At 36.0% G+C, this 27,672-nt stretch overlaps 1 protein-coding gene across 1 annotated transcript in view; it reads left to right on the top strand.

The window, feature by feature from the left end:
• LOC113232856 (zinc finger protein ush) overlaps positions 1–27,672 on the top strand; it is a 182,542-nt gene that overhangs the window by 66,179 nt on the left and 88,691 nt on the right. The window lies entirely within an intron of this gene.

Here is a 27,672-nt window from a genome sequence, read left to right as displayed (position 1 = left end):
TGACGATCGTATTAGATTTCATTTTTTTTAAAATTCGAATTTCGATAAACAAATGCCGAGTCGTGTCGTAAAATAAAACAACCATACATTTTACTGCATGTCACTACTGACAACAACGTACATCAATTCGCTCCTTCAACGTAGTTATGAAGTTAATACGATACTTGATGAGCGGACAAACGTCAAAACGGCCGTCATAGCGTGCAGGTACTTTAGTTTGCTTACCTACCAATAACGTCATGCGTTCATAGTTGACAAGTAGTGCTGTTCGCGCTGTATTTTTTTTTATTAGATTTGAGGATAGGTTCTCAGACTTGAAAACCTTTATTTAAATAATATTTCTTTTACTGTATATGTATGTCCACTATAGTTCATTGTCATCATCATCCACGACCTGATTTCACCAACTGCTGGGTATAGGTCTCCCGAAGTTAGAGTTCATTTTCAATAATTTCTGAAACCTTTTCCGATTGCCTATTCTGCGGCAGCGTGTATATATGATACCTATATGACTTTCGCTTGACTTATTATCCACCAATGAGAAGCGAAGATTAAACCCAGCAAGCTACATTGGGAAAAGCGCTGAACTTTGAATGTACATTTAATTGTACTAAATACAGTGGTTTTTGTAACTGGGACAGTATGGGGAAATCAGAAACCATAGGAGATACAGGGAAACTGGTTTAGGAACCATTAAATCTTTTTTTTTGAGAAAATAAGTGATAAATATGAATGTTGATCAACTTCTGCTTTCCCGATTTTTCTTCTAATACAATAAAATTATCGTTACTTGAAACTGAGTCGATCAGCACTAAAAAAAATTATCAATTATTCCAACTCAAGCTTGATCAAAACATTGACAATGTCAAAATTGTTTTCACAAAAATTTATGATTACTAAGACAGTTTGTCCAACTGCAATTTCCCCATTTTGTCTCAGTTAAAAAAAAACACAGTGTATAATTACATTCTTCAAGCACAAGCCAGTATGCCCTTTGTTTTGTATGAAAATTTTGGTTATTCATAAACCAATTCACTCGCTTCATACAGGAAGGATCAAGAGTTGACGCGTGCGCATATTGTACACCACTAACTATTATTGAGTGCTCTTCTTGAATGAGGGTTCCCGGATAATACAAAACTTTAGTGAGGAGGTAATAACCGACACGTGGCTATAACTACTGGCTGTGACATATTTAATTATATGTGTTACTAAAGTCAAAATCAAACAATCTTTATTTCATAGGTAAGCAAATTGCAATCGTCATATTGTTTAAACTCTACTGTTCATTGGTAGATTCTCCTGCTAAGAACAAACACGAAACTCTAAGAGTTGGTCTTTGGACATTAACATTTGTACACATATATTTTATCATTTACAATATTTATTTCAAACATCATAAATCAAGACAACTTTTTATTAAATTAGCAAGAGCTAAACGGGTCATTATAACGGGTTTTTGTTATCCAAATGCGCAAAAGTATAAATAATCTTGTGTATAAAGTCTTTGTTTCACTATAGTTTTAAACCTCGTATATGGCAAATTTTGAATATCAACCGGAATCTTATTATAGAAAGGTATACATTGCCCCGGAATTTATTATGGAAGCGCATTGTCTCTAAATATTATTATATTTAATTTATTAGCCTTAATAAAAAAAATAGACTCAGTATTAGCCACAATATCTGTTAAGCGACGATGCGATCTATGGTGGGACACGTTTTCTAAAAAATGCTGTGGCAATAATGTTAACATCCACTACGGATGCTTTTTGAACAAAAAATATGCATAAGTGACAGATGTGGCACAGTAAAACATGATTCCAGCAACCATTTGAAAAGTATCTATAATCATATTGACGCAGATTATTATCAGACAATAGTAGAAATCTCTTCGTGCCAATTTTCAGCCCGCAAACAAAGGTTTTTTCAACAGCCACTTATATTGAAAAAATACACTTATGACGACTATCATAAAATGACGGAAACGTAATTTTTACCACAAATTATGATTGAAGATATGTCTTCAATCATAATTTTAAACGGCATGCTGCAATATCGCGACATCTTTATATTGATTTAGGTTAGCATCATTCTAAAATGTTCTAATCCGACTGAAAATCGGTATGTCTTCAATCATATAATTTGTCGTAAAACTTTCGTTTCCGCCATTTTGCGATAGCCGCCATTTATTAGTTCTTTATTCCATATAAATGGCTGTTGAAAAAACTTGCTTTGCTCTAGCTGAAAATTGGCATGAAAAAATTTCTAGGATTGTATGATAATAATTTGCAGTCAAAATATATTATTGTAATTTTTAAATATGGCCGCCATTGAAGACCTATTTTCATCTTTTAAAGTAAACTCAAAAGTAGCGAGCACGTAGGCCGAAATCCAATGGAGGGCGAAGCCCGTAGAGTCCGCACGCCAACGGTAGCGGACTTAAAACATATATACTACTAGACGAGGCTCCATCACGAGTATATCCAAAAAGCGTTTAAAAATTATGCAGTTGCATTCGAATTTTTTTCTACTTATTCTGTTCGTAGTGCCGGTTGGTCGTGCTGGGGGTATAGCGTATCTCACAGCATAAGCGCACCCCGTATCGACTTCACCGTAGTATAGCCACTTTAAAACAAAATGAATTGTAGTAGGTACTTCGAGTTTGCGACAAAGGCATTTTTAAACATTGTAGTTAATTTATATTCTGGAATTTTGTACCTACACTATTTTAAAAAATATGAGTTGCAGCAGCGTTTCTTCAGAGCAATATTTTACATCGCAAATTGCACTTAACCACATACTAATCAAAAAATTTTCTTTTACAGGTAAGTTCTCCGTCCATAGATCACATTTTTATCTCCGTTAAGCACATACGTGAGTATTTGCTCAATATACATTAAGCACATGTTGTGTCAAAGTATGATTTATTAGAGGAAACATTAACGTGCGTGTATGTTTGTGTATTTGGAGGAATTTGTTATAATTTATGCGAAAAAGGTTGGGTGATAACTTGGGGTTGGCCACCGACGTACCGACTAATGACTTAAGAAATCGTTGGTGTGTTCCTGTTTCGTGAACATCACTATTTGCAACGTATCTACTTGTATTATTCATATTTAAATGTAGAAACTGCTCATGCTGTGAAGCTTTGTAAATGGCATTTATTCTAAACTTCTACAGGATATGTCACGGAGAGCGTACGATGGAATTGAACGATTTAGTTCTGCCTTCCCTTTTCCATCATCGGGGGACTAAATGTAGGCTGGAGTTCCATCCCTATGTTGTGGATAGTCTAGAGATGCGCGCGGGTCATTATTGCCAGCGCATACGCAGATTGACTGGCTAGTTGCTTTGAGGGAATCAGACGAGTCGATCGGGACCAATTTCACAAAAACTACAACAACGCGATCCGTTGTAAGACCACTGATAGCTTGAGTAGAGATGGCAGAAAACATCACGAAATTGAGAAAAACACCAGTATCATAATTTTCAGATTTAAGAATGACCACTAAGTAGATTCCATTGCCTGTAGATTTTGTTCCCTGAACGCTATAACTTGGGCTTTTTCAAGGCGAGAGTGAATAGGCAATATTTAGGTGTGCATGCACCTTTGTCGCCATCATCGTCACTTTCCATCAGGGGAGATGGAGATGAAATTGGCACTTCTTTTATCATTAATAATATTAATAATTTGAATAATTTTTATTTCAGGAGTGTAGTCCCATATTTACATAATCATAAAATCAGTAATAAAATTAAAATATAGTAAAAATCAATCTAAAACCAAAAATAAAAGATGAAATCAAAATAATAAAATACATTATCTAATAAAATTTGCATTTATTGTTAAAATTGTCAAAATACAAAATTAAAATTGTTAAAACTAAAATTACTACAATTTTGAAAGATAAAAAAAATTGAATTAGTATGTTAATAAAAAAACATAATAAATAAGGGTGTCGGTTTTATGGACGTCATAAAATCCTGTGTTTATTTCTGAGAAATAAACACATAATACAGAAAATAATTACTAGAACTTTTTCAAATCGAAAAAGATTTACAAAAGCCTAGGAAAAAACTCGTAGTTATTTTATATAAAATTTTGTCCACAAATATTTGAACATAGAGGTATAAATGGTAATAAAAATCACGCTTTATTCATCACAGAAACCTCGGTGGACCAACGGCTTAAACTGTGGGCGCTGTATTCCCATCACTTATCATAAAAAAAAATTAAAAACAAAAATATTCCCTGGGAAAATTGAAAAAATTAAAAAATTGTAAAGGGCCCGAAACGTTGGTTTGCTTGACAAAATAAATATACATATACGTATATAAATGTACATAAACGACAAAAATAGTTTCATTTCTTATATGTAACAATCGCGAAAACCTAAGAACTCGATAAGGAACATAACATATATTTTTACCTTGAACACCATTATATAATTAGAGAAAATAAATTATATTCAATATTTATACCAAAATTCTTTTCCCTTATACGGATAGCGAGCCGATTAATCGCTCCATGGATTAGCAGATTGCTCGACCGATGTGCGATGTCACGCAGCGATTTTGCACGCCGGTTATCGCCTTTCTAATCTAGTCGGATTAACACATTTCCTTTTGTTTTGTCTTTGGAAAAAACGATGCGGCTGGTGCAGGCAAAGAGCGGTTGTAACCCAAAGGGAGAATGGCTGGAATTCCTATGGTCTTGTACCATTGGTTTCTAAGTTATATAGGTTTTTAGATGTTTAGTTTACAATTGGCTGTTACCAACGGCGATGGAGAACGTCGGGACAAAATGCAAAGAAGGTGCGGTACAACAAAAGCTTAAATACTAAAAAGTAAAACTAGGATTAAACAATGTGAATAAAATTGGGTCCCCGCGGCATGGTGCCCAAAATGCTGGCAGCGTATGGCTATGGTAATAAAAAAAGACTGTCTGGGAAACCCTAGGACCGGCGCCCTAGGGTTTCCCAGACAGTCTTTTTTGGATATTAATTTTATTTTTGAATAAAAGAAGCTCCACGATTTTTAGAAAACGTGTGAATTCTAGAGAGAATTATAGCCTAAATTGACCCTTGAGACCCTAGGACACTTTAGAGGAGATTTCAAACGAGACGTGAAGAGGCAACTTGTAGATATGCAGGATGGAGGTGGCCAGAGCCGTGACTATAAAATCGATACCACACGTAAATTATTGTCAGTGAATATATGTACTTACCACTGTTTGCTTTTTAACTTAAATATATCCTATTTTTATGTATAGGTTTCATGTTTGAAAGTAAACATAACACGAATTGATTTCTTTACTTTTAAATATGGAACCTATACTATATATAAAAAAGGATATATTTAAGTGAAAAAGTAAAAAATGATATTTTGACTCACAACAACTTACATGGGAGGTATCGTATAGACACTGCATTAGCTTTCTTCCCGTTCGGATTTCACTTTCCATTTAATATCCGGTGGAGTGTAGTCTTCTATTTGTCACGTCTATAAAAAGACCCGTGCGCAGCAGTGAGTAGATTTTTTATTTTGTGTTTATCAATGATCTTCATTGAGGTTTATCGATTCTTCATAACTAGAAACAGACATTTATTGCTCAACAATACTTGACATTTGTTTACTGTAATTTCACAAAAAATAATTGGTTTGAAACATTCTGACATTTAATAATAAGTTACCGGTATTCCCTCCTTACCTTTCTACCCCAGACGTCTGAGAAAAACTTCAAAAAAAAAACTTAAATCCTTTTCTCTATCGATAAATATGAAAATGTATGTAAAACCGAACCCCAATGCGTCAATAAATCGTGCAGCGTACCGGCGGCGTCATTAACGACGGTAATTGTACAGATTTGTCGAGCCGCCTGTAGACCATCTTATCTTAGTTCTCTCGAAAAGATGGACTAATCACCTGTGATTGTTTTAACATTTAATTTATAGGCAGAAGACCCGTGTCTTCTATAGTACCTGTATACTATAATAATAATAACGCATACACTCAACATAGCCCCGCACTAGGGAAATCCTGTGTCGCGGGTGCCATGGACACACATAGACAACCACAAATTACACCCAAACTCACGAGAGAAATAAATGTAGGCCATACAAATATTTCTCCCGGCCCGGGAATCGAACCTGGGACCTCTGCGTGGCAGTCCGGCATGGTAACCGTTCGGCCACAGAGGCAGTTTAAATATAATACTACAAAGGTTTAGGTAATTGTCTAAATGTAAACAAACCATAATGAAGTATCGAGTTCTTAGGTTTTCGCGATTGTTACACATAGGAAATGAAAGTATTTTTCCGGATTTAAATCGCGTATATTTGTTTTTTCCTTTGAAACGTCGGTTTGTTTGAAAAAACAAATATACGCGATTTAAATCCGGAAAAGTAGTTTCATTTCCTACATAATGAAATGTTTTATGAAGGATCACCTGATTACTTATTGTAAAATTATAATAAACTTTTGATAATGGTTCTAAATATACGATAATATTTTCAGATATAATAGACAACATTTTAAACTACCTATCTAAATTTCAAATTCAGGACTTAAATGTATATAAAATCATTTTTTATTTTATTTACCTTGCGTCCGGAACACCGGAACGCATATTGCAGCGTCCCGGTCTCGAAGAAACTGTCTCCGAATTTAAAATCAAATAATGTATAAAAATCGCGAAAGTTGGAACCAGTGTATCCATTTAAAGCAAGAAAGAAAATAGAAAAAAATTGTACTAGATATATGTATAATATAAAAAACATAGTTTAATAACACGTATCACAACTTCACTACGATAAACAACCTAAAATCCAGCCTATAAAAAGATCGCAGCTAATAATAACATGCGACCAATTTAAAGAGTAGAATATTTTCTTAAAATTTAAATGGAACCACTACTGAGGTAACCTCTTTCTAACAAAAAAAGAATCATCAAAATCGGTTTGTGAACCGATTAACTTTGTGAAGTTATCGCTTAACATACTATACAAAAAGTCGAATTGAGAACGTTCTCCTTTTCTTGAAGTCGGTTAAAAAAGATTCATTACCCATATTATTTTTTAAATGTTAATCGTTAAAAGCAACGAATCGTAACATCCACAGGGTGATCATTGAACCGACTCGATGTTCCGATAACCTCTCAATATCCGCTTGGTTATCTTTTTAACGATCTGAATTAAACTTTTTTTTATTGTTTATTTGTTATTATTAAACGTCAGGTAGCGACAGATGTCGGTACGTAATAAAAGCAGTCAGATTATTTGCATAAAGTCTGTTTTAAATTAAATATAATGTTTGAATCTGTATTCAAGTTCGACAAACTGTTTTTACGAAGCCTTTGCCGATGTAACGTTTGACTAATACTGCTTTTGAGCGATTGAATCGAAGTTAGTTTCCGATTATGAAGGATGGTAGCAATAATGTGGGCATTACTGTGTTCCTGTCTTAAAGGATGAAGAGAAAGATGTTGGTGAAATTACAGGCACATGGGACCTTCTCTGGATTTCGCGGAGTAGCAAATTGATTAACTTCCATTTTTATTAACATGGACTTCTGCAAAGTAATACCTGAGTCTATTCATTGCATTTGCATAATTGCAATTGCATGGGAGTTTTCAACTTATGTCTCAGGGTGATGGGCGCACTGGCAGTGCCCCTTAAATCTTTGCGATTTAAAGCTGTGATTGGCACTTCTAAGTCGGCGTCGTCCATATTGTTTCAGTGCACAGTCCCATATCTTTCTACAGAAGTTTTGTTTATATTGCCCTCTCAATCTTTCTCAACCACTCCCTATCAACCTCTTGGTTATGCGGGAAGGACACTATGACCTGTGCAAGCGAACTTGCACAGGGACCATCTAAGTCAGGTCCTAACCCCGGATCAGCAGTCTGTAAGGCTAGTGCCTTAGGTGAGCCGCCCCGGGAGCACGTACAGTACCCTCGCTATTTTCCAGATATGTAGGTACCGGAGCTGTAGGCACGCTTACTTCCCGTCGCGCTCCGCACGACTAACGGTTGCCACCGCTGAGCCGCTGACTCTAAGCCGACTACCAAATTTCCTCATTGGTGGCGGAGCTGTTTCAGTGCACAATGAAAACTGACAGCGGCCAACGTGTGGGCAGCTCCACAAAACTCACCTAATCAATTTGCCTACGCTCGCGTTGGCCTGGGCTCGGCCAACATGTCAAGAGTAATTTTTTTTTAAATTGAAAACAGTTTATTCAGTACCGACCGTGTACTTAAGTTGGGTATATTAATACGTGACTAAGACCATTAAGTAGCAAATAACAAACAATAGTATGCTAGTAATCGCAACAACAGTTAAGCAATAAACGAAGATTAATGCAATCCGATATATCATCCCGAGGTGCGCCAACTTCGCCGATAAACTTTTAAAGACTCGTCTGCTATGAACCGCTATAGCCATAGCTATTGTGACCACATTATTATGATTTTATTGGGATACAGTTTTAGATGTTAAGGGACAATGACTTGGAATTTAATTTTCAACATATTTGAACGTGCTCGTGTTGAAACAGGTTCACTTACTCATGTTTTAACTTTGAACTATGGCACTTATGAAAATGTAATAAGAGTCTTTAAATAGCGGGAAGCACTTTTGTGCGATCCAGTGAATTACAAGTTGAAATAAAATACAACAGCAGACCTGCTAAGAGTATATGTACATATGCATACTTTAGTCACACACATATTTACTCTATACATACACACACTCACGCAAACGCTCGCACGCACACAATTTACTCACCACCATATTGTTTGTAATGCAACGTAGTTACTTTGATATTAAAATGTAAATAATAAGGGGAAGGAGCATGGAGATTGTAATTGTAACACAGGTCAGTAACTAAGCTACTACGGACTCAAGTCTCTCAATTAAGGCACTTAAATTTTGGTATTATTCATATGTTCGTGTGTTATTATTTATTATCATTAATTATGATAGTTTGAACGGGGTTCTTTCCATTCATTTATATCAGTAATTTTTACAAAAACTACCATAAATTTTGGTCGATTGTTTATACGTACAATCGATCTTTTTGCAAGTTCAAACAGGTCATCATGCTAAAATTATCGCGTTAATGTTCCCCACACTGGCTTAGTACTAGATTTTGTAGTAGGTAGATTAACTAAAAAATAACCTTCTATTAAAATTATTTAAATTCGGTTTTTTCAATCCCTGATACTTAACGCGTTGATATTTTGATTCGTATCAAATTTTAAGTGTATCAATTTAGTAAATGTTGTTCATGTTGTTACGTTATGCCAACTAAATTAAAAATGATAATTATTATCTTCGTTACTAAACTACAAAACAAAACAATTAAGTATTATGTAATTAATTGCCTTGTTCTATTTTTTTAAACAATGCAAACTTGTGGTCACCTTCAGGTATGTTACCCTGTAGCGGCCCCGCTATATCTCGCTGAAAAATTGTGTATCAAGCGCCCCGCAGCTGTGGGAGGGGCGATAAAAGGAAAAATCGTGGCCCGTATTTGTTAAAGCGGAATATTTGTCAAACGCAAACTTTGGTAATTGCTCTCGGAGAACTTGATTATGGGACCTTTTTGTGATCTCTTTGATGGAATGGTTTAAAGTTCTTTTGCTTATGAGAAGTGGTTCCGTACATTTTGTGACTTTTTAAGTTACACCCTAGGGGCAGCCACTGTGTATAGTCCTTGCAAAGGTTTAAGGTATTTGTCGTATAAATTATTAAGAATATTTGTTAAAATATAAGATTATTACAGAGACTGGGAAGTAAGGGACGTATGAGGTATAACTTGGCTTGTTCTAAAGCGATCAAGCAAACCGCGATCCCGCCGAGGCATGTATTGTGCTTTTCTCAAAGAATGTGAGGAAGTAATAAAAGACTATAGAGAAGATGTGTGATAGAAAAAGTAAAAAAAAAAAAATTAAAATTAAAAGTAACATTTGACATATTACGACAATTGCTAAGAGGAAATGTTATTGTTTTTCCAGGCACATTAATAATAGTCTGCTGAACTTCTGATGGCGTTTGAATGTGTATCCCTGTATGTGTATCCCTGTATACTGTATTTCCGTAATCGCTCTTCTCACTAGAACCCATTTTCGCGCTCGTAAATACAAAATAGAGAACAGATTTACCAAAGCACATTAGTTTCTTTGACCGCCATTTTTTTAATTTTTTTTTATTATTTTATTTTTTATGTTTGATTTTCCCAATTACTATCACTTGGACAACTGCCAGAACTGAAAAAATTGTATAAGTTTTTCTTTTGCCTGTTTACGTAGTTCATGATTAGTACATAGATTTGAAAGTTTAGAGAAGCGGACAGCAATGGATTTTCACTTACTTGGCAGGTCTTGGCCGCGAAGAAGTCACACGGTCCTTTATTGACAAACTTTCTGTATTCCTATTTTAAAAGTAATGGAAGCTTTTCCTAGCAATTTAAGAAAAACTTATAATTATAATTAATAATTAACGCAAAAAAGGAAAAAAATCAACCACTCATGAAATCACTCCTTCTTCATTTGAATTAGTTGACGCAGATAAGAAATACCGGCTTTAACGATTATATATTAATCCTAAGTAAAATATCTACAAAAATAATTACATAATGTATTTATCACTGTAACCTACATTTACCTATAAGAACTTTTATTCGTACAATCTCTTCTACTTTTGATGAATTACCCTACAACCCGGGTAATCACTCTACAAGATACCAACTTCCTGAAGTTGCCATATTAAAAATCCACTTCCCCCATATCTGCCGTGTGTCCGGGGACTTTATTTAAACTTTTTTGCGTCTCCACGGATAAATTGTGTCGCGATAAGTCACAGCAAATGAGGTTAATACATTAAAGTAACTCGAGGTACTTTCACACGCCGCGAGCATTTGCAAATAAAGAATATTCTACTGCGAATTTAGAGAACTTTCACACGTGCATTATAAGGCTTACAGGCCGACTCGTTAAATGTACATTTGTAACAACTATAATATAAGAATTTATACATTTAGTTCTTTCGTGCACCGCTGGATGGCGTTAGTAATACTCTTTAACATGCAAGCAGTTTCTTAATTTCTTAGTACAAGTCGATTCGCGTATCTTGTACGATTAATGCTTTTTAATAGCATTGTACGGCATTGAATAGCACCCGTATTATTGAGATATTTCGGTTTTTATTCCGCAATCTTAGCTTCGGCATTAGACAGTGTGCTTTCATGCTCGGGATTCATGGGCCTAAAAATTTAACTTGGAATCATTTTAGTGTCCCAATTCATGTTTCTACGCCTCCTCGGTGCTGACCCCGCTACATAATTTTTTTTATTATTGCCAGAATGATAGTTGGTGTCAAAATTGTTAAAAGATAAAGCCACAGTTATTGAAACTATACTTTCAAATTGACCGCCACACTTTTATCGTATTACGTAAACAAATATATAATTAAGCATTTATTACATAAAAACTACATCACATACCGTTTTTTCTTGTGTGTATATTATGTTCTAATGTATATAGAACATAATATACACACAAGAAAAAACGGGTACAAAATTGAATAAAGAAACCGCGACACACAAACCTAACACACATGTCGTCCTTTTTCTGATAATCTGTCATAATTAACATTGGACCAATTTTTCAGCGTTGCCTATTTTGGTTTTTTTTCGAGCTGAAGCACAAATCAAAGTCATTCTATTAATGAGTAATATCATAGGATACATTTAGAAGAGAATGTTCGCTTTTGAAAGCTGAGTGAGTTGAGAGTCTAGAAACAGTAGACTACCTTGTGAGGGTATTTCTGGCGTCAAGCAATAACGTGAGCATTGCAGTATCAAAGGCGACTTGTCAACCTTATGTTTCAGACTAAGTACACGTTCCGATAAATCGTGATGACAGGTAGTCGTACAATTTAAAGTGTTGTAGCTTGTGTATTTAAATGAAGTTGTTCACACGGTTAACTGTCGTCCACTTTAGTTTTTTGACATTACGACAACAGACTGTCGTGACAATCGGAAGAACTAGAACGACAGTCGTCAGACGATAAAAACGTCACGATAAAAATGTGACGACAGATAATCGTAGCTTTAAACGATACTGTCGTGCAACCGACAAGACAGCTGCCATGAACCGAAAAATTGTCGTCACGATCTACGCCACCATGACGCCAAAGTCATTCAATGATAAAATAAACGTCCACGACACAGTCACGACAGATAGTCGTGATACGTACGTGGCACTACAACTGTCATGGGAAGTCATATCGATTACCACCAGGTATGCGACTTGTTCGTCCCGTCATCTTACTCGTGCGGAATGTCACAATATATCATTAGCAACTTGCAATTGTAACATTTTTGTTGCATAGGCAAATGCTGAACATTCGTTGCAATTAAATGCTCGCAAACGAATGCTGCCCGTTGTTTACAAGTGCCTTAACACGTCCTGCCCTGCAGCAATTTTGAGTCGCTTATGATGGACCAGTGTTGAAGAAATGAGAGTTGTTCTTTTATTCTCACTTTTTAACGTAAATTATTCGTGTTTTTGATAGAACGGAGCGAATGTTTATAAAGTTTAAAGTTGGGAAGTAATGGCAGTTATAAATTAGCACAATTTGTATGATACATAAGTAACAGATATTTTTCGACGTTATACTTTAAAGAAAATATATTTAATTCCAAATTAGTTAAAATAAACAATAACAATAGTTAGCCTCATATAGTCCCACTGCTCGGCACAGGTCTCCTGTCACGTTGAGAGAGATTGGGTTACGTTTTTTTTTATATCATACAGATGTAACAGTCCCAATTTATAGTGTAGGAATAAACTAAGTCTGCACTGTATTATACTAACCTTGTTTTTTAACTTTTCATACTAATTTACTATGGACATTTTTAATGGCCCGAAATAAATAATAATTATTATTGCTTGACGGTAGAAATGAATATGGTGGCAATAGTTCTCTGGACGAACTCTATCACAAAGAGCTCTACTACTCATAATCTCCTGACTCTTTAGCGTACCGTTTTGTCATGGGTGCCATGGAACCACAAATTACATCCGAACTCCCGAGAGAAATAAACGTAGGCCATACAAATATTTGTCCCAGCCCGGGAATCGAACACATAGGCTATGTTAGAGTTATGGATAAATAATGATCGTGCAATTTTGGGTGATCTCGTTTTGATAAATATACGCTGCGCATGCTGATCTCTTGTTACTACTTGTCATGCGATATATAAACAGCTATCTGCACATAAAAGCAGTGATGTGCGGCTGCGTCGGCGACAAGATGGCTGCCACTGCGCCCATCACCCTGACACCTTATTTACTCTTGAAAAGTGGAACGCAGTAATGTCAAAGTCTAAGTAAAATAATCTTTATTTCATAGGTAAGTAAATTACACTTGTAATCGTCATACTGATTATACTATACTGCTCATTCCGAAGGCAGATTCCCCTGAGAAGAATGAGCAAGAAACTCTACGGGTTACTCATTGTAAATATACATTTGAATACATTTATCATTACAATATTTAATTCAAACATCTTAGATCGAGAATACCTGCAAGATTTTTGTCATCCAAGTACGCAGAAGCTGTATAATAACCTGTAGTACAAAATTTGTTTCACTATAGTTTTAAACTTCGCAAATGGCAAATTTTGAATATCAATCGGAATCTTATAGAAGTGTATACTCATTGCCCCTTAAATCAATTTGAGACTTTACGAAGACGACTGTCAAAAACAGCTAGTTTATTTTTGTTCCTCGTATTAATGTTATGTCTGTCACTATTTTTCATACAAAAACATTGACTTACAATTATATGGACGTCGGGTCCGCGCTAAAAAGTGTCCGAACTTATAGGGCGTTAAAATCGTATACAGAGCGTCATTCACGCTTTATATAGTCTTCGTTTGTTGGACTGACAGCGAAGCAAGCAAAATTTGACAGTACTGCGATGACATTACAATTTAAATTCAACGTTTTAGCTTTTTCATATTCCTTTACATGTCACTACGTTTAAATAGATTGACTTGGGACATTTTTTTCGTGGTTTTTGTATTAGACCCGTCGTCCATTTATCTGTAAGTCAATGTACAAAAATTAATATTTTTCTTAACATAAATAACATTTTCATAAATGTGCTGTGACGTTAGTGTAAGAATGTCAATATCTTTAAACTTATCTCTCAAAACTTAATGTATTGCTGCTAGGCGGCTGAAATAAGTATGACTGCAAAACTTGTGACGAATTCTTTTACAATTACCTCTAGTTCTATTTAAAAAAATGTTCATACACGCCTGTTTATTCAGAATACCTAGTACAGGATGAGCTAGACATTCCTCGGTTCTCCAACCGCGTAGGTTACTGGGAACTGGAGAGACGCTTCGGCGTCGACAAGTGAGATAGTGGACTTTAGAGTCAACAGCTTAGCGGTGGCAACCGTCAGTTGTGCAATTAGCAACGGGAAATGAGTGTACCTAGAGCTCCGGTACCTATCTGGAAAATGGGGTGGGTATTGTACGTGCGTGCTCCCGGGGCGGCTCACCCGAGGCACTAGCCTCTTGAGAATTCGGATGACGTCAGTGACAACAGTCTGTGACAACCCTGTGCACTGGCTGACCTGAACTTAGAAGGTTCCTGTGCACTCACAGGTTATGTTGCCCTTCTTATATACCCTAAGGGTCAGGAGGGTCACTATAATCAAAACCTATGTAGAAAGGTACTGGGGCTGTTTATTCACGAGATTTTTGATTTGGCCTTGACCATCCCCAATCACTGCATTAATTTTTATGAGTATGTAGTATATTCTCTTAAAAATTAAAGCGAGCAATTCACTACAATGTAAAGCACAAGCATTGTTGCTTATCTAAAGGTCTCACTACACTAGAGCGTATCCGAAACAGCCATCGTCCAATTTCGGCGTTCGGCTCGAGATAACTATCTGTCTCGGTTTTTATTTATGGTCTCGTGTAATATTGTGTATCTAGCCAGAGCTGGAGTTAGGTGGACCATGAAAGAATTATGAAGTAAACTCCTTCGAATCAATCATTTTTACAACACTGTGTAGTGGAAATTTAATAGTGTAAAAGTTTCGCTTTTGTTTGAATTTCTGTTATCTCTGTTGAATACTGCATAAGTCACTAAGTCACTCTATGTAATTCAAAAGCGTATGGTACAATTTTTAACAAAGAATTTTGACAGATGTATGCAAAATTTTGCTATGATCCATTTACCCATTATTTCCTTACGTACCTTAGAAATAGCGCAAGCTTAGAAAGAAACCCAGAAGATTTAGACATAGTCCATATTACCTACAGCTTTACTGCAATCGCCACTACTCTTGCCAGGCGACAGCGATGGCGATTACGACAGATTAAACCTTATTATTCTAGTGGTGGAGTACACAGTTCGTAATATTTTTTGTATCACGATATTTTAGGAGGTAATTATATCTACAGAGTGCGACTATGGTAGTAAAATAGTTGTTATCGCACTAAGGATGAGAACCGGACACGTTCCATTAAACAATTTTGCTTATTTGATTATGAAATAATGAAAAAAAAAACAATTCTCCTAATTGCGAGTTATATGGAATTGTGGAAGATGCATATCATTTGTTACTGGAATGTGTTCGGTATAAACAACTGAGGGCGTCGTTGATGAGAGACCTGCAGATCAACTGAACATTCGTAGGTGGTATAAATTGTATACTAAGCAGTCCCCACACAAAACCGGCGAAATGCTGTTAGTATTTGCTCCAGCGGCACCGCAAAAACACTTAAGTTTAGGATACGATGGAACTGGAATATACATTGTATAAAAGTTCCTAAATAAATAAAGATTTATAAAAAATTATATCTATTAATATTTAAGTAAATAACTTTCTCATACGTTTTAACCGCGAAGTTATTTTGATTACACTCGGGCCTCCCAAGAAATGAAAACTTAAAAAATGTCTTGCTACACAAAACGAGCTCATGTGTTGTTGGTCCCTGTTTTCCCTGATTACATCCCTATCCGCTATCTATCTGTAAACAGCTATAAATAAAACATATCTATATAGCTATCTCGCGATCTCAGATCCTTAGATAGTTCTTATTTATTCGCGTCTGACGCGCAGACGTCATTGAGTGTACAAATATGCTGGACATTTTTCATATTCATGGGCGCTCTAGTGCTGATAAAAAGTTGTACAATGAGATGATGAATTTCGATCCTTAGAATTGAATTTAGATCAAATTTAACTGTTACATTTGAAGAACGAGATATGTATTTGATGTACCAATAGTCTTTTGTTCACGGTTTTGAAGTGTAAGGGTGCTGGTGAAATTACAGGCACATGGGACTTGTTAACTTCCCCTCAGATCTTTGCGATTTAAGCCCTGAGAGGTCTTGCAACTGTTATGGACAGGCGCGTTGTTTGCCACCAGGCGTACGACTTGTTTATCCCGTTACTTCGTATCATTAAAAAAGTCTATGTTCCACTGGAATAGACGAACGAACGCATTTTCCAATGAATATTGTTTAATTGATAAATGTGAACAAACATCAATTCACAGAGAGCACCCGCTACATTTCCTTGCTCATTCTTCTCGGGCTAATCTGCCAATTTAATGATTTCTTATGGATTTGTTTTACTTTATGAAATAAAGACCTTTTGAACATGAATATAATACGACTATTTCGGTGACGCAGCGGTATACACTGTGGTCGCTGGATGAGAAGGTGGATGTTCTGGGTAGTTCTTCGGAGTGGTTCTCTGGCACATTATAAACATGACATCATCACCTAAGTCATGTCCTTTTATCTACTTATTCATAAAAACGCAATGTAAACTTACAATAACAATCAAAACGTTTACATGCTAATTACTTACCAAACTAATTACCAAAATTGTATCATCAAAACATATGTTTATTTCCAGATTTTTTGTATTTCTTGGTCCAATTTTGTACAATAAATTAAACGCCAAACTGGCCATATATTATTTTTGTTACATAAAGGTTAAGAAAATTTTCCAAGAACTCCTTCAAATTTGTCCTACGATGATACAGGGAATTTATTAATTATCCCAAAATAAACGTTGTCTAATTTAAGCGTAATAGGTAGGTATATGATTTGGATTTCATTGTTTAATAATTGTTTATATTTCAATATTTTTTTGTTTATAATTTAATCATCATAAATTCATCTGTATAATTAGTATTTTTTACCTGAAATACAGGATTCTCCTAGTTCAGGCATATGGGTTATATTTTACATTTATTCGCATAATTAGTTATTATAGTCTAGTAGTAGTATAGTAGTATTAGTTAGTATTTTTACAATACGTTATTCAATAAACAATTTTGTTTATTATTTATTATTATTATTATTGTGTACTATTTCGTAAACATGGTAATATAATAAATATTATGATTGTTCGCGTTGTATGTAGTTGAATAATATTTCCGCAGTTGTCTGATGGCAATAAACGAGCGCTCTTTATGTATATAATAATTTTAAACGCGGCTATATAATAAAGAGCAAATGTACAATATATTTTGTTATTAGGTTTTCGTCAATATTTTTTTCACTTCTTATTTACTCTCTCATACTCATTCAAATATTTGAACAATAAATATCCGTAATACTTTTTGTGGCTTTTTATAAGTAAATGTTATACTTAAACATATTTTACGCTACATTTGTTAACATATTAATTTGCTAAAGCTGACTGGTTAAGCTGCTAAACTGCTAAACGTTGTCCAGTGGTCCGGGGTTGTCCACCCCCCAAAAGAAATACGTAATGGAGCACCATTCGCACTTTGCTTCTTAGGCTGATTACACATGGCTCCGCGGCGTCGATGCTTTTTTAGTATAGAGTTACGGCATCTTACCGCTGCTGTATATGTAACGCGACTGCAGCCCATGCGGCGTGATTAACTAAAATCGTACTTTAGTAGAGAATTGCGGGAACGCTCGCCGCCGCCGCGGTACATGTGTGAAAGTGTGTATACAAATGCAACTACAACTGCGTCAGCAGAGCGGCGATGTCGCTGTTGTTACGATGCCATGTGTAATCAGCCTTACCTGTAAGGTATCAAGACTGACCGAACTACACAAATAAGGAAGGAAAAGTCTTTATCCTATTATTTTTACAATTCCTTTATATACGTATTTCATCTATCTCCTTATAGCATTAATTGTGAACACCTTCTGTTTGCACTGTATGACTTCGACATTTATGTAGCACATAATATACTTGGACGTACCATAGGTACCAATTTAATGGCCAGAACTGAAATTAATACTGAGTTTCCACAGCGATAGAAGAATTCTCGCTTTTGCAACACCGGTTAGCCGACTATAACAACCATATAAGTCCCACTACCGAACACGGTTCAGCTGACGGCAATATAATCATTAAATTTATTATGTTTGTCGAATTAAATAACACAATCTCGTAATACTCGATAGCAGCATTCCTTTTACGAAGACCACCATGTTTGTTTTACTCAATCTGTGATGATGGAACGAACCAAGTTGAACCAACGCAACTTAAGAATATTCGAAGGAAAAGGAATTCGAGAACGATTCAAAGTTTTAAAAGTAAGTGGTCAGGAACCAGTAAAGAGGGTGTTGGTTGTCACAATGGAATTGATGCCCAGAGTACATTACTACAGAACTAAAAACAATATAGTAAACTGTGTTCCATATCATATAACTGACAACCAAAATATCAAACAGATTACACATTGTATTGAGTACCAAAATGGCAAAACGTGATATCTCCCTCAGCCAACACGATTCTCAAATTGCTAATTAACAAAAAAGGTTCACAGAATGACCTTACACATTAATGACATTACATCGCGAATTCTTGAACGGACAAGAAGGTATCAAATTTTAAACATCGGACACACCTGAACGCGTATACCATGGCACGCATATGAAAACGACACAAACCACATTACCACATTTACTTTACCCCGCTTGAAATCAATAGAGAGTAAATTCGAACTTTAAGTTAAAGGCGAGACGATTGATGATGACGATGGAACCATAATAGTGGATGGTGGAGATAATGTTGCAACAAGAAACGATACAATCAATTCGTACGTTAGCAAGAAACACATTTCACGAGAAACATGGACGATGCTGTGCCCGAATCGAAACAAAGCGTTGGGACATCGAGATAAGCATCGATTGGCTCGCGAAACGTCGCACCAAAACAAACTGAACAAATTATCGATTCATAAAAACATCGATTTTAAAATATTGTCGAGCAGTTATCGCATTTTTCCGTCTGATAGGGTGACCGGTTTGCAACGGCTCTGGAATGTGTTAAGTTTCTAGATTTTATCGATTTGTATTAATGTTAAAACTACTTTTTTGTCAGGTAGTAAAGTTCAAAATTAATTCAAGTATGAATTAGAGCTTCCACGAATAGAACTTATTTCTAGAATGGGGGTCACCTAAGTTCGACATAAATGTAGATGTATGTATCCGGTATTTTTACTGTGTAAACGCGATTACGTACCGCATCCGATACGTATTCTTTCCGAATCCGAGACTACACAAATTTAGAATACTCGGACGTCGCTTGAGCACTAAGTCCGACTCCAATCCGAGAAAATACGTATATCGCTTGTACAATGCTTGTAAAATGAACCCTGCGACATTTCGGACCGTCATTGTTCGGATTCGGAACTGGGGGTCTACTCTCGATCTCCGTCCGAAACAATTACTGCCAAATAAACAATACTTGACCAAATGAAACGACGCGTGATGCGAATGAAGCTTCATATTGGATACTTGTCTTTTAATTTTGTCGAATATTACTTATTTCACAGTAATTGTTTCGGACGGATGTCGGACGAGTAGCCCCCCTGATACGAATCGGACTCTAAGCCTAATCGTCTCTCCCAACTAACGAGTCCAGGGCAATAATGACTGCCACAGTATTATGTCCCGTCTATATTTTATGTACCTAAGACATATATTAAAGAACATGGTCACCATAACTTTCTCATGTCGTTGGCCACCCTCGCGCCGAGCTGCGCGCGCGCATCGCGCCCGTACGTCATACGATATCGCGCCATCAGTCCTTTGAAGCCTTTTGTCAGCTGTGTCAAGCTTTGTTTTCTTAGAACATTTAAATGTATCATAATAATATCGTTTTTATCTGTGTTTTTATTTCTTTGCTTTGTTTAGGTTTTTGAAACGTTGCTTTTATATGTTGTTGTGACATTAACCGTAATTTCATATCTATAGATATCTTTTTAGATTACGAATGATAATGCCAGGAAAATTATTATAAAGATCTTTCTGTTTAATTAGGAATAAATGCGCTGTTCACCAAATGATAACATTATTGGATTTTACCAAAAATGTGTTTTCGACAGGTTTTTCCCCAGACACCTGAATCGTATATTGAATGTACTGTTTTAATACAAGTTTTCAAAGTCAAAGTAAAATAATCATTTGGTCCATAGGTAAAATTTCTACACGTGAAAACGTCATTTTTTAAGCTACTGCTCGTTCACCTCCTGAGAAGAACGAGCTAGAAACTGTAGGGATTATTCTTTTCTAATATAATTTAATTTTGAATCATATTTGTGTGGAATCTAGATTCACTTTGTCTTCCATACATCTTTGTCTAACACGTAGTCTACAATTTTGTAATATGATTTTTCAATTAAAATACTTTAAATGTATATTTAACTGCCTCCGTGGCCGAACGGTTACCATGCCGGACTGCCACGCAGAGGTCCCAGGTTCGATTCCCGGGCCGAGAGAAATAGTTGTATAGCCTACAATTATTTCTCTCGTGAGTTTGGGTGTAATTTGTGGTTGTCTATGTGTGTGTCCATGGCACCCGCGACACAGGGTTTCCCTAGTGCGGGGCTATGTTGAGTGTGTGCGTTATTATGTGCGTTATATTTTAAAGTTAAGAAATGGTAATCTTAATGTATGCTCCGGAATCTTATTGTAAAAACGTATATACAGTTCCCTATGAAAGATCGTTTACCTTAGTTAAACCAAACCTTGAAAACTCATCGAGTATAGAGTTTTATTTCAAGAACATTTATGTAATATTCACTTAGAATTTCAATTTATAATTTTAATTATATTATTAATATAGTCATATTATCTTTCCTATTTATTTAGTTTCGAATTCATTATTTGTTTAATTTATACAACATGAAAATGGCGTCCGCTGGCTGGTTACCGTGTCCGCGGCATCCTCTAGGTTATAGTTGAAAATCAGCGGTTTGCTCCTGAGTAAACACCGACGGTGAGCCATGGCCTTTTTGCACTACTACAGCGCACATACATAACTGGGTGTTCGACAGTGCTGCGACTCAGCTGGTTTTTTTTTCTTTTTATTATATTACATAATATGTAATATATTAATTAATTTACTTTTTAACCGACTTCAAAAAAGGAGGAGGTTCTCGTATTTTGAAGAAAATCATCCACCTCGAAGAGTGGCTGTTCACGCATGAAGATTCATTTTTATAAATAGCGCCTAACTTTAATTTAGGAGCAATTACTTTAATGGTTGATTTTGCTATTTCTCCAATTCAAGGCGTTTTTCTCTCAATATATTTTGAGTAGTGAGAACCGATTTTTATTATCTCCAGTGTCAAGTCCTGTATAGTGGCGAACTAGGGGATATTTCAATAAAACTTAGCAAATAGACGTAATTCCTCGTACTTTTAAGGCCGGTTTTTTAGTACTCTGCACTGATCATTTTTTAAATTTATTTAGTGAATAAATTTGATAGCTGCACATAAATAACACTATCCATTTTGTAGAAAAGTAATATCTAAAATGTTATTATCTGTGCACCGTTTGTACATGTGCTGCCATCTGTGATGGCTTGGTGGTATATTTTTAAAATAAACGAGTTAGTTCTCTCTCTGCACTACGCCGCGTTGTTTTATTAGAGGTTATGCGCCCAGAAAATTAATAAAAAGTAGTGTTTTAACAAGTATTTCGTCACGGTACGAGTGTTAAAAAGATTTTTTCGGTACGCGTTTTCACTGTGTTGTGAAGATTGGCTGGACATTCGTGAAATAAAAGTATTTTATTCAGAATTACGATGGCGGCAAACTACTTGGTAAATGTACCCAAATTACGCGGACGGGAAAATTACAGCGAGTGGTGCTTCGCGGCAGAGAATTTCCTAATCCTTGAAGGCATGAAACATTGTGTAAAGCCAGAAGGAGTTGTCGTAGGAGCTGCAGACGATGAGAAAACTCGAGCAAAATTGATTATGACAATCGACCCGTCTTTGTTTGTACATGTGAAAAGTGTAAAAACAGCGAAAGAACTCTGGAAAAAACTACAACAGTTATTCGATGACAACGGTTTTTCAAGAAGGATAAATCTGTTACGGAATCTAATTTCGATAAGACTGGAAAACTGCTGTTCAATGACGTCCTACGTGACTCAAATAATTGACACGGCTCAAAAATTAAGTGGCACAGGTTTCGAAATAAATGACCAGTGGACAGGCTCTTTGTTATTAGCAGGATTGCCAGAGCGGTTTTCACCGATGATCATGGCAATAGAGCATTCAGGCATTAATATAACGGCTGATTCTATCAAGTCAAAATTGTTAGACATGGAGTCGACCATAGAGGAACGTGATGAAGTTGGCGGGGCGTTCGCAGCTCGTTCGAATTCTAAGTACAAGAAAAATAAAATGGCGCCAAGAAAAAATGTCAATGTTGGTAGCACTGCCGATCCGTCAAAGTCAAATGTGAAGGAGAAGACTGTGACATGTTACCGATGTAAACAAAAAGGACATTATAGAAATCAGTGTACTAATAACGAAAATAACGCGTCGAACTTCAAGGAAAAATCTCGAATGCAGTCTAATGCATTTAGTGCTGTGTTCCTGAGCGGGAATTTCAATAAAAATGCATGGTATATTGACTCTGGAGCCAGTGTACACCTTACGGCAAATGAAAGTTGGGTTAAGAATGCGTCTTATGATCAAAAACAAGAAATTATCGTTGCGAACAGTGAAAAGTTGTCAGTTTTGTGTTCTGGCGATGTGAAGATTACAACTACAGCTGGTGATATTGATTACGACATTACGGTTGAAGACGTTTATTGTGTTCCAAGTCTGGCGACTAACTTGTTATCAGTCAGCCAACTCATAAGGAAAGGAAACAAGGTGTCTTTTTCTGATAGTAGCTGCTCAATATATAACAAAAATAATGAGTTGGTAGCTACAGCATTACTAGAAAATGGAGTGTACAAAGTAAACTTACAAAACCAGGAACATTTGGCTGCATCAGTTGTATCAGGTGTTACATGGCATCGCAGATTAGGACACATTAATAAAGACTACCTGAATCAGATGAAGACTGCGGTACAGGGTATGTCTTTTGATGAAAAAGTTAATATTGGCAAGTCTTCATGTGCCACATGTTGTGAAGGCAAACAGTGTCGGTTACCTTTCAAGAGTACCAGCCAGAGAAGCAGTGACCTATTAGATATAGTCCATACAGATATCTGTGGGCCTATGGAAAATGTATCCATAGGAGGATCTAGATACTTCTTGTTGTTTGTTGATGATTGTAGTCGAATGGTGTTTGTTTATTTTCTGAAACACAAGAATGAGGCTTTGAAGTGTTTCAAGGAATTCAAAGCCCAAGTGGAAAATCAAACTAAGAAGACAATCAAAGTATTAAGGAGTGACAATGGACTAGAGTACTGCAATAAAGAGTTTGACAACTATTTAAAAGGTGCTGGCATAATACACCAAAAAACTAATCCATACACACCACAACAGAATGGATTATGTGAGCGATTTAATCGCACTATCGTTGAAAAGGCAAGGTGCCTACTCTTTGATGCCAACCTAGGGAAAGAATTCTGGGGTGAGGCCACTAACACTGCAGTATATCTACAGAATCGCAGCGTGGCTGCAGCATTGAGTAATAAGACACCGTATGAGATATGGACTGGCTGTCAACCCGACATAAGTCATATCAGAATCTTCGGTAGTACGGCAATGGTCCATGTAGCTAAAGAGAAGCGCAAGAAATGGGACAAGAAGTCAGAAAAATGTATTCTCCTTGGATATTCAGAAAACACAAAGGGTTACAGGCTGTATAACCCAGAAACAAAGACAATATTGACTAGTAGAGATGTGGTCATAATAGAGCAGGAATCAAAATCTGAGTGTCAGATGGAAGTTTCATCTCAGAGTTTTGATTCAGTGGGGGAAGAAGAAGTTAAGATAGATGAACCAAACTCGGAATCTGACAACACAGATAGCTCACAGGACACATTTCTAGATGAGACATATGAACCTAGTGATTCTGAAGCTGAAGATGTCCCGCAGATCACACTTCAAAGACCTACACGGGAGAGGAAGCAACCAGACAGGTTTACATTTTCAAATTTTTGTGCTGGCGAGACTACATATGATGATGTGACAGGTTTGTCTCTTCAGGATGCTTTAGCCGGACCTGAAAAGGAACAGTGGAAAATGGCCATGGCTGAAGAGTTACAAAGTTTCAAAGAGAATGATGCATGGGAGTTGAGCAATCCTCCTCAAGATGTTAGAGTTGTGCAGTGCAAGTGGGTGTTACGTAAAAAATATGATTGTGATAATAACATTCGGTTTCGTGCGCGTTTAGTAGCGAAAGGTTTTTCGCAAGTACAAGGTGTGGACTATACTGATACTTTTTCCCCTGTAGTGAGGCATACCACATTGCGGCTTTTATTTGCTCTGTCTGTTCAACTTAATCTTGACATAACACATCTTGATGTAACAACTGCTTTCCTGTACGGAATTCTTGAAGAAGATATTTATATACAAATACCTGAAGGTTTTTCTGAGACAGTAGAAAAAGGTCAAGTTCTTAAATTAAAAAAATCTATGTATGGTCTAAAACAGTCTTCAAGAGTATGGTACAAGAGAGTAGAGGAATGTCTTTTAAAAATTGGCTTTGTTAAATCTAAGATAGAACCATGTATGTTTTTGAAAACACAGGATAAGTTAAAAACAATTGTTACTCTTTATGTAGACGATTTCTTCATTTTTTTCAAATGATAGTAGAGCTACCAAGTACTTAAAGGATGTTTTATCTGATAATTTTAAAATTAAAGATTTAGGTGAAATCAAGAAATGTCTTGGAGTAAATGTAAAAGTAAATAAATCGGAGAGAACAATATCAATAAGTCAGGAAGATTATATTGATCAGCTGTTACTTAAATTTAATATGAGTCAATGTAAAACTGTTCAAACTCCAATGGAGACTAAGTTACATGCATCTAAAGATGAGAATAATATAGATAAATTATTATTTCCTTATCAACAAATGATAGGCTCTTTAATGTATTTAGCGGTTCTTACCAGACCAGACATTGCATTCGCAGTTAGCTTCTTAAGTCAGTTTAATAATTCCTATACCAAACAGCATTGTTCATATGTTAAACGCATATTGCGATATTTAAAATTGACCAAACATCATGGCTTAAAATTTTCTGCAGATGGGAACTCTGTCATTGAAGGGTTTGTGGATGCTGATTGGGGTGGGAACACTGTTGATAGAAGATCCTACACCGGTTTCTGTTTCACTTTGTCAGGTTGTGTAATTTCCTGGGAGACAAAGAAACAAAAGACCGTGGCTTTATCAAGCAGTGAAGCCGAATACATGGCGTTAGCTGAAGCCTGTAAAGAATCTCTTTATTTGGGAAACTTACAGTTTGAAATGACTAATAAAAAGTACACTATTGAATTATTTAATGATAACCAGAGTGCATTAAAGTTGACTCAAAATCCAATTTTTCATAAAAGAACCAAACACATTGATATCCGTTATCATTTTTGTAGAGACTGTGTAACTAATAATATTGTGAATGTTAAATATTTGCCATCAGCTGAGATGCCAGCTGACTTACTTACGAAGAGCTTGTGCTCTAATAAGCATTATTATTTATTGGATAAGTTGGGGGTTCAGCATATTTATGTTTAAGAATAGTTGTTTAGAATAGTATTTTTTTATCAGTATAACATTGTTAGATATAGTAGGGGTGTAGAAAAGTAATATCTAAAATGTTATTATCTGTGCACCGTTTGTACATGTGCTGCCATCTGTGATGGCTTGGTGGTATATTTTTAAAATAAACGAGTTAGTTCTCTCTCTGCACTACGCCGCGTTGTTTTATTAGACATTTGAAATTAAAGTTATAATTTGAATTAAATATATTTATTATTGTCTAATAAATAAATGTAATTATCATTTCTGATAAAAAATCGAAAAGATATGAATATGAAGCTCATTTCAACCTGTTGGAATATACATACATATACAATATACATTTCACGCTATCAGGTCATTGGCGCCGCGCGGAGGTAATGAAACTGCAATGAATGCTATGCAATGACCGCGTTGCTATCTCGGACAATTTTCTTCATTGTATTTTTTTCTCGAGAAATTAAAAAGAAATAAGAAACAAGATAAGGTTAGGTGTTAGTTTTTTATGGAACAAATGTTTTTCTGTGGTTTTGTACCATCCTTCCAATGAAGTTACAGTCGATGTCATAATCATATTTGTCGAGTGTCGCTAGAAAACGATTATGAGGTAATTAGTACAGTTACACACGGAGATTTTTAACAGCGATACAAACACGATTTTTTCTTTTTAACCGACTTCAAAAAAGGAGGAGGTTCTCAATTCGACTGTATGTTCTTTTTTGTATGTATGTTACGCGATAACTCCGGTATTTGTGAACCGATTTTCATGATTTTTTTTTTGTTGGAAAGGGGGTACTTCCATGTGGTCCCATTTCATTTTGAAGAAAGTCATCCACCTAGAAGGGTGGCTGTTCACGCATGAAGATTCATTTCTATAAATAGCGCCTAACTTTAATTTAGGAGCAATTACTTTAATGGTTGATTTTACTATTTCTTCAATTCAAGGCCTTTTTCTCTCAATATACTTTGAGTAGTGAGAACCGATTTTTATTATCTCCAGTGTCAAGTCCTGTATAGTGGCGAACTAGGCGATATTTCAATAAAACTTAGCAAATAGACATAATTCCACGTACTTTTGAGGCCGGTTTTTTAGTACTCTGCACTGATCATTTTTTAAATTTATTTAGTGAATAATTTTTTTTATTATTTTTAGTACTCTGTACTGAGATTATTATAATATCAAGTGACGAGACGAACGAGTTTTGAGTGCCTGATGGTAAGCTACACGCCTGTCCTTAACAGTTGCAGCGCCACTCAGAGCTTTAAATCGCAAAGATCTGAGGGGCACTGCCACTGCGCCCACCCGGAGACATAAGTTGACAAGTCCCATGTGCCTGTAATTTCACCAGCACCCTTACCCTTCAAAACCGGAATGCAGTATTGCTAACATTACTGCTTGGCTGCAGGAAATGTGGCAGTACTTCCCTGGACTTATGCGATGCAAACGCGATACAAACGCGGTGCAGTCGCTGGTCGTCTACCTTTACACCCGCGCGCGACTGCAACGACACAAACGCATAATTAAAACTCGTTTGCCACTTTTAGAAGTGAAATATTTTCTTCAAATTTAAATGAGACTGAGGTACCCTCTTTCCAACAAAAAAGTATCATCAAAACTGGTTCACAAATAAGAGTAGTCGAGAGACA

Source organism: Hyposmocoma kahamanoa, unplaced genomic scaffold (genome assembly GCF_003589595.1).
Source record: "Hyposmocoma kahamanoa isolate Upper Pololo Valley unplaced genomic scaffold, ASM358959v1 102, whole genome shotgun sequence".
Classification (NCBI taxonomy): domain Eukaryota; kingdom Metazoa; phylum Arthropoda; class Insecta; order Lepidoptera; family Cosmopterigidae; genus Hyposmocoma; species Hyposmocoma kahamanoa.
Note: the sequence above shows the minus strand (reverse complement) of the source record. Positions and strands in the feature narration are given on the sequence as shown.